The 14,003-nt window shown below is 46.3% G+C and overlaps 1 protein-coding gene across 1 annotated transcript in view; it reads left to right on the top strand.

The window, feature by feature from the left end:
- Positions 1–13,545: 13,545 nt before the first annotated feature.
- Positions 13,546–14,003, top strand: part of Pik3r6 (phosphoinositide-3-kinase regulatory subunit 6) — a 37,422-nt gene continuing 36,964 nt past the window's right edge. Inside the window, exon 1 of the mRNA XM_042693131.1 lies at positions 13,546–13,634. The gene's annotated coding sequence lies outside the window, so the exon portion shown is untranslated. The remainder of the gene's footprint in view (positions 13,635–14,003) is intronic.

Genomic DNA, 14,003 nt, shown 5'->3' on the forward strand with positions numbered 1-14,003 from the left:
CTTATCTCCAAGTAACCACCAGAACAAAACCAGATGCAGCACTGTGGCTCAAAGGGGTAGAGTGCTAGCCTTGAGTGAAAAAAGCTCAGGGATAGCACCCAGGCCATGAGTTCAAGACCCACAACTGACCAAAAAAAAAGTCCACAAGTGTTCACAAAAGCACCTCCCCCAGTGCTTCACTCACAATGGGTGCTCAGGAAAGATTGGTACCTTATTCTCAATGCCTTTTGGCCACTATGAGACTTTCAATGCCTCTGGGAAGTTCTTCATGAGATCCTTCCCAGTGCACAGGTGAGCCAGATCCCAGACTGAGCAAGTGAGGGGCAATCAATTGTATCTTCTAAAGAAGGACTTGCCTTTGTCAAGGTCGAGGGAGGGCTGCTCGGATGTCTGCCCTTCTCCACTCCCCTCTCTATCAGGCTGGACTCAGTGCTCCTCATTTCACTTTCCTCAGGAGACTGCTGGTACACATTGTGTGCAGAACAATTCTATCCCCACAAATTCACTAGGACCAGCCCAGCACCTGGGCAGAGGCCTGGCTACTTGGCATCTCAAGTTTCACAGGGAAATGAGCAAATCAGGGAAGGTCTAGAGCTCTAGGTCTCCAGTCTTGACATAGGCCTCCTCTTCCAGCCTCCTCTACCCAGAAGACAGAGCGAACTTGTGCTTGATTAGGGGTGTCGGGGGTGGGAGGGTTGGGGAGGATATGGGACTCATGCATGGGAAACTTCCAACACGTGATAGAATGTGATAGGCTAAAATGGAAACCCACCAGGTTGAAGCAGTTAGAGGAGTTGACACAAATATATGTGGCCAGGGTGGTGGATGGCTGGGCAGGACTTGTGTTGGTCCAGGGAGGGGAAAGAAACTGTAAGCATAACACTGTGTCCAACCCAGAGCCCTTCCTTCTTGTTTTCCTGCTTCAAAGATTTGGGGATCTTAAAGGTCCATAAAATCCTTGTCTGAAGGACTCATGACTTGAGAGAAGAGGACAGAGCCACAGTGTCTCTAATCCCTCATCCTAATCATCTGTATTTGCTCTGAAAGGTGCTGAAAAACATGGTTGGCTATATACCTTTAATACATGTGTGTGCGCGCTACTACTGAGGTTTGAACTCAGTCTCATGCTCTCACTTGGTCTTTTCACTGGAGGCTAGAGCTATACCACTCGCATTACACCTCTGCTTCCAGCTTTTTGCTGGTTCATTGGAGATAAGGATCTATCAGATTTGTCTATCCAGGCCGGCTTCAAACCATGATGCTCAGATCTCAGCCTTTTAAGTAACTAAGTTTTACAGGCAGGAGCCACCAGCACCTGGTCCTTTATACCTTTTATTTTTTTGTCTGCTGTGTTGTGATCAACAGATGTCCAGGAAATAATGTATGAAATTTAATATTATTGTCCAATAAAACTTGATTTGTCTCATACTTTATGGCTTATGTTTATTTTGCTGCATGAAAATCAGCTGCTAGTGGGACAGTTTACACACACTACATTTACAACAGATTCTCATGAGGAGGGCTGCATTGTTACTTTTTTTGTCATTTTCTACTCTATAGAAAATAACTATTTGGCAAGCTCTAGTGGCTCACGCCTGTCATCCTAGCTACTCAAGAGGCTGAGATATGAGGACTGTGGTTCAAAGCCAGCCTGCACAGAAATATCCTTGAGACTCTTTGAAGGGTCCCACGTGTCCATCCCAGGGGACTACACAGAGACAGGCAGGCACAGGAGAAAGATTATTATAAGGTTTATTAGAGGAACCATATTTCCCCCAACAGGGAGCACATGGCATCAGGACCATCCAGGTGGGAGGAGGGGTCTGGGGAAGGAAGTGAGCTCAGGTGGGATTTCAAGTGGGTCTGGGCGGAGAGAGGGAGGGGCCAGCTGTATGGCAAGAATTCCAGGGATGGGAGGGCCTCAGATCTGGTTGGAGCTGAGGACCAAAGGTGAGCTTAATACTAACACTCTTATCTCCAATAAACTATTCTGCAAAAGCCAGAAGTAGCTCAAGCGGTAGAGCTCTACCTTTGAGCAAAAGATGCTCAGGGACAGCTCTCCAACCCTGAGTTCAAGACCTAGGGGTGGCAAAAAAAAAAAAAAAGAAGGGAAGGAAGGAAGGAAGAAAGGAAGGCAGACATGCTCAGGATATAGAGCGCTAGCCTTGAGCTGAAGAGCTGAGGGACAGCGCCCAGGCCCAAGTTCAGGCCTCATGACTAGGCCTCCCCGCCAAAAAAAAAAATTAAGGAAAGCTAACACTCAGCAGACCACACAATGATTTAGATACAACTGACATGGGATGGACTGAGAATTTTCCCACATCATTTGAGCTGAGTAATGATTAAGTGGGAATTACAATTTTGTTTTTGAAATGTCTTTTCATATTTATTTACATATATATTATTTATTTATTTTGGTAGCCTTGGTCAAAAATATATGTATTAGATCCACAAATAAGGTAGGATTACTGAATTGTAAAGGTGTACACACCTAACAATAAAGTCCTACAATATATAAAGTGAACAATGAATGAAATTGAGAGGAGAAAAACTACTCAACAAAAGTCCCACTCCTGATAACTAGACAAAAAAAAAAAAAAAATTAGAAAGGATATATAGAAGACTTAACACCATTAACAAATTTGGCCTGACATTTTTATTTTTTTCAGTCCAGTCATGGGGCCTGAACTCTGGGCCTGGGCGCTGTCCCTCAGCTCTTCAGCTCAAGGCTAGCGCTCTACCACTTGAGCCACAGTGCCACTTCTGGCTTTTTTCTTTATGTGGTGCTGAGGAATCGAACCCAGGGCCTCAGGCATGCAAGGCAAGCGCTCTACCACTGAGCCACCTTCCCAGCCCTTGGCCTGACATTTATAGACCATTTCTCTCAATGGCTGCAAAGTAAATATTTATTTCAAGTCATAGTGTGATTCATACAAGCAGCTAAAAATCTCTATTTAAAAAATTCCAACTCCAGGCGCTGGTGGTTCATGCCTGTAGTTCTAACTACTCAGGAGGCTGAGATCTGAGGACTGAATTCAAAGCCAGCTAGGGCAGGAAAGTCCATTAGACTCTTGTCTCTGATTAGTGACTAGAAAGCTGTAAGTGGAGCTGTAGATCAAGGGGTAGAGTGCTAGTCTTGAACAAAAAAGCTTAAGAGACAATGCCTAGGCCCTAGTTCAAGCCCAGGTATTGGCACGTGTGCACACGCACACACACACACACACACACACACACAAACATGCGTAAGAAAGTAAAAAATATATTCAAGATGGCTGACTTGAGTTAGCAGATTCCAGCAATGACTGCATATTAGAATTATTTAAGAATCTTTTGCAAAAGAGTGAAGTCTGAGTCTCAGCTCAAGCTAACTGAAAAAGAATCTCAGAAATAAAACTTTAATGTCCATATTTTTTAAGTACCTTTGCCAGGAGCCAGGAGCTCCTGTAATCTCAGCTACTCAGGAGGCTGAGATCTGAGGATTGACGTTCAAAGCCAGCCCAGGCACGAAAGTCCATGAGACACCAAAAAGCTGGAGTAGAGTTGTGATTCAAGTGGTAGAGCACAAGCCTTGAGCAAAGAAATTAGGGATAGTGCCCAAGCTGTGAGTTCAAGCTTCAGGATCGACACACACACACAAAAAGTCCCACTGGTAATTCTGGTAGTTCTGATGGATGATGAACATAGAGACACTACCCTGGCTATTATCACCCACCGGAGGAAGATTTCTTTGGCCAAACTTAAGCATCAGTCAATGGCTAGGCTGTGGATGGTACCTGTAAGGCCAGACGCACATTCTAGATACACCTACCATGACCTATGAACCAGTTCATGAGACAAAGGCCAAAGCCTCACCAGCTACCGGGGCTCTAAGCCATAGTATCTCATCCAGCCCATGAGCTCTTGTAATTTGAGTTAGGGAGTACTGAGGAAAGTACTGAGGCCCTGGGTCTAGAATCCCAGCTGGGTCTCAGCTGGTGGCTGGGAAAGAGAAAGGAGGGAGCTGAGCTGCTGGCTCTCTTATATTCTTCAAGCTAGACCTCCTCCATATGGCTACGTTGCCAATGGGCAAAGGAGGAACTGGCAATAGATTCGAAGCTCACACAGTCCACAGTGGAGTCAACTCTACCCTAGGGCTAACACCACGTAGGTAGCTTTGCCCTCCCTGGCTGGGACGTTAGCTTGACTTAGGAAGAGGGGAAAGTCACCCTTTTGCCAGTGACTGCTTCCAAGAAGGCTGGATGGGCCCCAGTTAGGAAACCCAAATCAAGTTGTGCACTGAATATCCCAAAGTTGGGGTTGTAAAGGGGGCTTCCCCACCCCTCTTCCCCTACTTCTAGAATCCTCCTCTATACCTGCGGGGAACCCCGGGACCTTAAGTGGCTCTGTTCCCTTGGCCAGAAGAGGTGATCTTTTGCATGGACATTAGGGAGAGGGCAGAGCTGCCACCCCTGTGTGACCTGGTGTGGCCAGCCCTTACCAGCCCTTCTCACCCTGAAAGGCACTTAGTGTCTGTCCTGGAGGCTTGGTTGTGGGGGGGAGGGTAATGAGAGGAAGTGATGTGGAAGGAAGTGTCCTGGGCCCCCAGGAGTCCCTAGGAGTAGAAAGCCAAAGGCCATTGGCCAGCTTGGAGCCTTCCTGAAGTGGAGGCTTCTCTAGAAACAATGACTGGGGCTCATGTTTGTTTCCCTCAAGCAGCTCCATGCTTCCTGCAGGGGAGGGGACAAAGGAGCACCCCATTCCCAACCCCACATCTCACAAGTCCCAGGGCAGGGAAGCCCACACCCTCTCAGAATGGCTCAAAGCAGAGGCAGCAGAGATGTTTCCAGGCCTGGCATCTCCAGGAGACAGGGGACAATGGAGATTTCCCCCTCAGATTCCCCAGATTCCCCTCCCTCATTGGCACATGCACCTCCCACTCCAACACCGGAAAGAGAAGGGGAGGGCTCTCAGCTGCCCTGGGGACAAGCTACCTTCTCCTCCTCCCACCTTTCAGAATCTCTCTCTTCCTCCAACCCTACCACATGCCCAGCACCTGCACCCGTACCCAGCACATGTGTGTCCTCCACCTCCCTCAGGGGCGGAGCAAGCAGGGGAGCAGATTGTCCCCAAGTGCAACTATTTATTTCTCTCTGTTCCACATGCAGATGCACACAAAAGTGTATGTCCCTAGGACCCTGAGTGTGTGATCCTGGGTAAACTGTCGGTGGCTGTGACAGCCACCTGGGTGTCCTTCTGAGGGATTTTGGAAATCAAGACTGTGTTAGTGACAGTGACCCGGCCAGTCCAGTAACGTGACCAGTCCAGCAAACAGTCACATAGCTCACTGGGGCTTCCCAGGAATCTCGTGGGCACTGTAATCCCAATGGGTACTGTTATACCCCTTTTGGAGATGGAGAAACAGAGACTGGGAAGGGGAGTAACTTGTTCAAGGTCACAAAAACAAGCTTTTTAAAAACAAAAACAGGATTCCAACTCAGTCAACTCTGGAGTCCTTGTTCCGTGTGTGTGTGTGTGTGTGTGTGTGTGTGTGTGTGTGTGTGTGTGTGTGTGTGTGTATGCTGGGGCTGAGGCTTGCTCTACCGCTTAAGTCATAGCTCCAAGTCCAGTTTTTGTTTAGTGATTAATTGGAGGTAAGAATCTCAAGGCCTTCAAATCTTGATCCTCAGATCTCAGCCTCCAGAGTAGCTAGAATGACAGGAGTAAGCCACTGGCACCCAGCTCAGAGCCCTGTTCTTAATCATTAAGCATGCACCCTTCCCTCAACCACTGGTACCCAGGAAGACAAAGTTCACACCAGTGTCTTAGAAGGATGGTTTCATTGGAATGTAATTCAAAAGGAGCTCTGGAGTTTCCATCAGGGAAGGGAGGAAGGGGTGGGGGCAGGGCTGGAGGAGGAGGGAGGCCCCTAGGAGAAGGCTGGTGGGGCTCTAGGGATGGCTGTTGAGCAGGAAACCTGAGTGTAGCTTCTGGCCTGAGAACTGGTCTGATGTGATCCCTGGAGGACAGGAGAAAAAAAGGGAAGAGAGCAGCCCCCAGCTCCAAGGAGAAGGGCCTTTCACAGCCATGGTCCTGAGGCCTCTCAGGGCAAAACTGGAGCCATGAGGCTCTAAGATCAGAACCAGGATCCTTTGAGAGCCTTGGAAGCTGAGGAGCCTCTGGAAACACGCTCTCCTATTTCACAGAAGGGGAAACTGAGGCACAGAGTAGAGGGTCACACAGCTAGAGGCATTCCAGAAGATGAGCCCAGTCTGGTGACTTTTTAGCTTTTGGAGATATGTCTCCTGTGTGTGTATGAACACCTGTGTGTGCAAGCATATACGTGTACAGAGGCCAGAATGTTTGCCAAGGTTACAGGTTGCTTTGCAGGCCTGTTCATCTTCCTGGTAGGAATTTCTTCATCAGGAAGCAACAGTGAGTGTGTACTTTATGCAGATCAGGAAGCCTGGACACCTTCAGCTTGTACTGAGAAGCTCTGTGGCCCACTGCCCAGCTCAGCTTCTGCTAAAGACCAGGGCTGGGGAGCGGAAGCAAGGTCCATGTGGTCTCCCTCTCCAGACTGCCCAAAGAATGAGGAAGAAGTGGGCAGGCCCCACCTTCCACCCCAATCCTTGGTCCTCTAGCTCCTCATCCCATCTCCCAGGGCTGCTTTCCAAGAGAAGTACTTTGATGTTATCTATCCTTCCCTGTTTTGAACTTCATAAATGTGCTACTTGTCAAAAATAAATACATACATGCATTTAAAGTGAAGAATGTGGTGGCTCTTTGAGTACTGATTTTTTTTCATGGTCTCCTAGGACATAAGCAAGTCAAGGAACAATTCTCTTCCATCGAAGTTGGTATATAATCATCTCCAACTGTTACCAGTGGCTGTTATTGAATAGGAAAAAGCAGGAAGGAGGAGAGAGGAGACTCTTCTTGCACTCTAGATACTCTTCCAATGTTTGGAATTAGTATTACTCTGAATATTAATTAATTAATTAATTAATTTTTTGCCAATCCAGGAGCTTGTACTCAGGGCCTTGGTACTATCCCCAAATTTCTTTTTTTTTTGGGGGGGGGGCGGTCCGGTCGTGGGGCCTGAACTCTGGGCCTGGGTGCTGTCCTTCAGCTCTTCAGCTCAAGGCTAGCGCTCTACCACTTGAGCCACAGCGCCACTTCCAGCTTTTTTCTTTTTGCTTATGTGGTGCTGAGGAATCGAACCCAGGGCCTCAGGCATGCAAGGCAAGCACTCTACCACTGAGCCACCTTCCCAGCCCATATCCCCAAATTTCTTTTGCTTGAGGCTAACACTCTACCACTTGAGCCACAGTGCCACTTCCAGCTTTTTCTGTGTATGTGGCACTGAGGAATCGAACCCAGGTCTTATGCATGCAAAGCAAGCACTCTACCTCTAAGACACATTCCCAATCCTTAATTAATTTTTTAAACTTTAAAACTTTAAAAAGAACATTGGTAGGGTTTAAACCCAAACTCTCTCCTTGACACCAAAAATTCAAGTGGCTAACAGGATGAATAGTTGGATACTAAGCAGAGGCCTGCTTCTGTTCATTATTACCCCCAGCGAATCCCAATTCTGCACATGTATCCCACAGAACTGGAAGGAAAATCACCACCTTACATACTGCTCTTCCCTTTCCACAGCCACAGCAGACAGTACTAGTCGCCAGCAGATTCTCAGGTGATGCTAATGCTGCTGGTCCAGGGAATGTGCTTTAGGAACCATTTGCTTAGACATTGTCCTACCTGCTCAGTTTCACTGGGTAAAGTGGATGGAGGTTGGAGGGGGTACCCAAGAAGCAGAGGTGCTTATCAGTGTGTCACTGTCTTGGTCTTCCTAGAGTGAGGTTGATAGAGTTGAGATTCACAGTGGCACAGCCTGAAGGTCTTTCTATATAGCAGGTGCACTGGACATCCCTGCTTCCAGTCCACCTCCACAAGGGACGTGAGCCTTCAACTCTTCTTTAGCCATATCTATAACTGTATTGTTTCAAGGAAGTAAAATATGTTATTAAAGCTGTTTCCTGAGCTGTTATCACCATTTTATAGACTCCGTACTGGAGACTGAACTCACGGCCTGGCATCTGTGCTCTACCACTTATGTACCTAGTCCTTCTTCTTTTTAGTTTGGTTTTTTTTCTCAGATTGGATCTTGCTAATGTTGACCACTGCTAGCCTACAGCTATGATCTTTCTACCTATGCCTTCCAAGGAGCTGGTGATGCAGGCACATGCCTCCATGCCCAACCCTATATTCTCACCATTTTCTAAGAACAGATCTGACCAACCAGGGGTCCTTCTTGGTTTGGGGGGATTATTGGATGTTAAAACTAGAAGATAGAGGAACTGAAATACTCTAAATTCACTTTCAATTCCATGGGGGGAAAAAAATCAAGAAAGGAGGAACCAGGAGCTACAGTATTTGGGTCACTTGAGGAAAGAGAACCACACAGACCACACCCCAAGCTACTGCAAGGAAACCAGGGACCATAAGAACAAGAGAAGCCAGCACTGACTTGTGATTTTCTATTTCAGTTAGATCAATGCTGATAATCAGAGAACAGTTGAAGGGGGGGGGAGGGGCGGGCAGGGCACTGGGAGCTGTTCAACTCCTGCTGAGACTACAGGGCTGAGATCTGGGTCTTTCTTCATGTCCTGGGCTTATTCATTACATTCAGATCCCTCTATCCACTCACACCTCCTCATTTGCTCATTCTTCTACTTAATCATTCCCCCATTCATTTATTTCTACACTCATCCCATTCACTCATCTCCAGTTCACTAATCTCCCGTTCACTCCTCAATTCACTCACTTTCCCAGTCACTCACCCTGGGCATTCATTCATTCATTCATTCATTAACGCATCCCTCCGTACTCTCATTCCTCCACTAATTTATTCACGTGCTCATTCATTCATCCATTCGTTCATCCATTTGCCTGATTGAATAGCTGAGCCTACTCAACAATCTCTTGTTCTGTGAAGGGTACAACAGTGAATATGAACCACCTGACCAGCGCTTTCCCAGAATTCACTATAGGGAGAGTGAGGGACAAGGCAGGCTGTGACCTGAGAATACCAATGCAAAGATGCAAGATGGAATGTGACCTTAGTCATATGACGGGAACAAAAGAGAAAGACCTATGGAAGGGAGCCAGAGCCATGGAATAAATTACATTTCTTGGCAATCCTCCCCCTGCCCATATATATTCCTCTATAAAATGAGGGGGGCCTATTTTAAAACCCAATCAAAGGCCCTGCAGAAAAAGATTAGTGACTTTACTACCCCAAAGCACCTTTGGATGCAAATGAGAGAAATCCAACAGAAAGTGGCTTAATTCAAAAAAATATGGGAAATGTATTGGATCCCATAGTTGAGAAGCCCAAGAATAAATTAGAAACCAGGGTTTCTGACCTACTTGGAACCAGGCATTCATGCTGTTAGCTATCTTTCTCCCTCCAGAGTCATTTACCCATAAGACCTAACAGAATACAGAGTGGGATTTTTATTTGAACATCTACAACTGTGTTCTACACCTTTGTTGTAAGGTACCTCCTCTGGCAACCCTGAGCCATTCCAGAGCCTCCATCTGTTGTAAGGCATCTCAGTCATGAGAAAACAGAGAAGCGACACTTTGAGAGGTCAAATTGGGAATCTTTACTGGAGAGCCAGCATCTGCAGGGAGACTCCCATCTCAAAGACCTGCAGCCCAGAACAGAGCTTAAACCAAGCTTCCCCCCCTCCCCCCCCCCCGTCCTGGGGCTTGAACTCTGGGCCTGGGTGCTGTCCCTCAGCTCTTCAGCTCAAGGCGAGCGCTCTACCGCTTGAGCCACAGCGCCACTTCCGGTTTTCTAGTGGTTTATTGGAGATAAGAGTCTCACAGACCTTCTTGCCCAGGCTGGCTTTGAACCACGATCCTCAGATCTCAGCCTCCTAAGTAGCTAGGATTACAGGTGTGAGCCACCCACACCTGTCCTGAACCAAGCTTTTAAAGACAAAACCCACAGGGGTGGAGACAAAGCCCAACAAAAGCAGACCTTATATGGACATACTCAGGTGCAAACAGAACTTTCAGAACCAGCTAAGCAAGTAGCTTAGGTACCAACACACCTTGTCCATCTAGGAAAGTAGCTCAAGGGTCAACTTAAACTTTTCCACACTACATAGTGGCATGTGAATTAAATCATTTAAGGGAAACCAACAGCCAGCATTTTCTGTAGCAAAGCTCTCCTAAGCTAAACACCATGACATCTGCAATTCAATGAATGGCCTGCCTCACTTCACCCAGCAAGGCACTAGGATGGCTAGGAGTAGTTACTTAGACTCGGCCTCTTCACCTCACATTCACAAGTAATTGCTGTGAAAATGTGAAAACAATTCTGATAAACAAACAAATCTGCTTGGCATCAGGAGCTCACACCTGTAATCATAGCTACTCAAGAGGCTGAAACCTGAGGATTTCAGTTCAAAGCTAGCCAGGGAAGCAAAGTCCATTAGACTCTTATCTCCAATTAGCCAGTAAAATGTTAAAAGTGGATCTGTGGCTTAAAGTGGCAGAGAACTTCCCTTGGGCAAGAAAAACTCTGGGATTGGGTGGGGGAGCAGGGGGAGGCTGGGAAGGGATGTGAAGGGTAAACAAAGGAGGAGGTTACAATGCTTGATAAGAAATGTACTCATTATCTTGCCCATGTAATTGTAACCCCTCTGTACAGTATGTTCACAATAAAAAAAAAAAAAAGAAAGAAAGAAAGAAAAGCTCTGGGATAACACCTAGGCCCTGGATTCAAGCCTCAGCACTGGCACCAAGAATAATAACAATAACAACAACAATGACAACAATAACAATAATAATAAGCAAATGTGTTTCTTGAGTTCTGTCTGCTTCTCCCATCACTAATTTGCACTGTTGCTTATCTCTGCCTTGTCACCCTCTCATTCCTCAGCTTCCATCTTCTGATTTGTTTTTGCACTTCTCTGGGAGGAGAAGGATGACGGGAGAAGAGATAGTCAGGAGAAAAGAATCCCACAGGCTGGGTTAAAACTCTGCAGTACTTCTTGACAGGGCTGGAGTGCAAGAGAGGCAAACACACAAAGTTGAAGACTAAGAAGAGACCAGCTAGAGAAAGGACTTGTGAATCACACTAAGGTATTTGACCATTCTCTTCAAAGTGATAGGGAGTCGCTGAAGGTTGTAGTAACACCATCAGATGAAATGGAAGCAGGGTGAGGAGACCTCAGGTTTTCCCAGTCTTTCAAGAGAAAAGCTGTGTGGCCTAAGAAGCCGGTGATGGCTGTGAGGATGAGGAGCAGTGGCAGATTTCTGGGACCTAGCACGGCTTGGTGGTGAGGGAGGGAGAGGCTAATGGCCCTCCCTTGTCCCTCCCAGACACATGCTGTGGATCTTCTGGTCTGACTCCTCAGAGACCATGTGAGATTGATGTAGAAGGTCAAGGTTCATTCCTAGGGACCAGGACCTGGTGTTGGGCTCAGCATCTTTCTAAAAAGTTTTATACACTCTCTTTCTCTCCTTCCTTCCTTCCTTCCTTTCGTCCTTCCTTCCTTTTTATCCTTTTTCCTTTTTTGCCATTCCTGGGACTTGAACTCAGGGCCTAGACACTGTCCCTGAACTTCTTTTGCTCAAGGCTAGCACTCTACCACTTGAGCCACAGTGCCAGTTCTGGCTTTTCTGTTGGAGATGAATGTCATGGACTTTCCTACCCAGGCTGGCTTAGAACCATGATCCTTAGATCTCAGCCTCCTGAGTAGCTAGAATTACAGGTGGGTGCCACTGGCACCCAGCTTTTTTTGTTGTTGTTCAAACCAAGTTTTAACATTTGATTTTTTCTCTTGGGGAAACATACTTGAGACTTTTCTACAAGTTTTAAGTACAGAATACAGACTTGTGTTGGCCCCATAAGCTCCCTTCCCATAGCTTAGCGTGCTCCTTCCCCTTCCCATGGTTTGGCATGCTCCTTTCCTAGCCAACACGAGGCCCATTTAGTAAGGGCAGTAAATAATCAGCCTTCAACCCCCTTTATCTGGAAATGGCACTCCTCTGGGGCAGCTACAACTATATAAGACAGACAGATCCCCTTAGAGTGGCCTTCAGGTCTGGGCAGCTGCAAGGCCCCTTATCTACTATGTGGGCAGCAGCCATAAATCCTAGTCCACCATGATGAAGCCCCTGGTCCACATGTCGACACCAGGGTCTCCACCTCCTAAACCTCCTAGGTTATAAAGGTCACCTCAGACAATAACTGGCACTTCTTCTCACTCCTCTCTTGTGAGAAGGGGTCCTGTTGATCCTTTACTGACAATAAACCTTTTCTTTGTTCTTTGTACCTGGATTGTCTGCATGGTTTTCTGGCAAAGCCTAATATACTCTACATTTTGTGTCTGTTGGTAAAAATGGAAATCGAAGCTGCTAGTGCTTTTTATTTTAATCATCCAAATGATGTTTTCAACTAGATCTCTGTCATTTAAATTAATGGTGAAATACCTGATTATTAGGCTTTATAAAAACCAATGGGCCTTGACTATACAATAAAGTATCAATTTATTAGTCATCAGAATCCTTTATTTCAAGTACATCTTATTAATAAAAAATTATAGTACTAACTATATAAAATTTATAGTACTAATTCTCAAGCCTAACTGTGAATTTGGAGCGGGGGAAAGTTGGGGGAAGAGGGGAGTTTGAAATCAGGACTTGAACTCAGTATCTGGCCCTTTAGGCTCATGGACAGAGGTCCTCTCACCTGAGCCATGCCTCTAACCCCATTGTTTTCTATCTTAAGTAAAATTATAATAATTTCTTCAAGCTGTCAACAAAATGTGAACTATGAATTTCCCAACTTAAATTTTCATGCTAAACATGACTTTTGCACAAATGACGTGTTGTTTAAACTATCAAATGTCAGTATCTTACAGTTTTATTATAAAGTCTACATTATCACTAAATGAAGATTGATTTTTTAAAAATCAATTTCACTTTAGTTGTTTTATTAATGCCATCCTTGGGACTTGAACTCAGAACCTGGCCACTGTCACAGAGCTTTCATGCCAAAGGCTAGCACTCTTATCACTTGAGCCACAGCTAGATTTCTGGCTTTTTGTGGGTTAATTGAACTTTCCTGTCTGGGTTGGCTTTGAACACCGAGCCTCAGATCTCAGCCCCTTGAGTTGCTAGGATTACAGGGATGAGCCACTGGAGCCCAAATGTATATAATTTTTCAGAAATAAAGATAGGCTCAGACTGAGAAGCATGGGTGTGGAGCAGAGCTGGAGTGGGGGTCAACCCCATCAACACCAGTGCAAGGCCAGGTAGTTGCCCCAAGGAGTTTGATAGCATAGATCACAATGAAGAGCCTTTAGTGATCACAGTGGCTTCTTTAGAAGTGACCCTGCAGCCAGCCGTGCTGGGGAGGAGCTATGAAGACCACAGGGAGGAAGAAGAAGGGGAAGGAAGAGGAGGGACAGGGCTGGCCGGTAAAACACAAGACTTTCTCTGCAGATCTGGACAGATAGGACTCCTCCAAGACAGCTGGTCCTTCAGAGCTGTTGGGGATCACTGGGCAGAACTTCGGGGAGCTCAATGATTGGAAGACTTGGGGAGTAGAGAAGCCAAGCCAAGTCAAGGTAGGTACTGGCTGAAGCTGAGGTCTCTGTGGAGGACCTGGGTGACACAGAGCTGAGCCAAGACAGCAGAGGAGGAGACCCAAGTCTGGGGCTCCATGGGTTCAGCCTTTCAGGGAAGGGTTCCCCAAATATGGCAGATACTCTCCCTGTCTGTGCTTGCTCAGGTCATTTTCAAATAATAAAAAGAGCCTAGGACCCAGTGAAGGGACTTCACCTTCTGAGATCTCGTACTGCCAATGATACTAGATCCAATGATACGTGCGCCATGGTGTAGGAAATACCTTTGTTATTCCACTTGATTCTCTCTAGCAATAAATGATTTTTGTTTTGTTTTGTTTTCCTTTGTGCCACTACTGGGGCTTGAACTCA

Source organism: Dipodomys spectabilis, unplaced genomic scaffold (assembly GCF_019054845.1).
Source record: "Dipodomys spectabilis isolate Male_0828 unplaced genomic scaffold, ASM1905484v1 ptg000004l, whole genome shotgun sequence".
Taxonomy (NCBI): Eukaryota; Metazoa; Chordata; class Mammalia; order Rodentia; family Heteromyidae; genus Dipodomys; species Dipodomys spectabilis.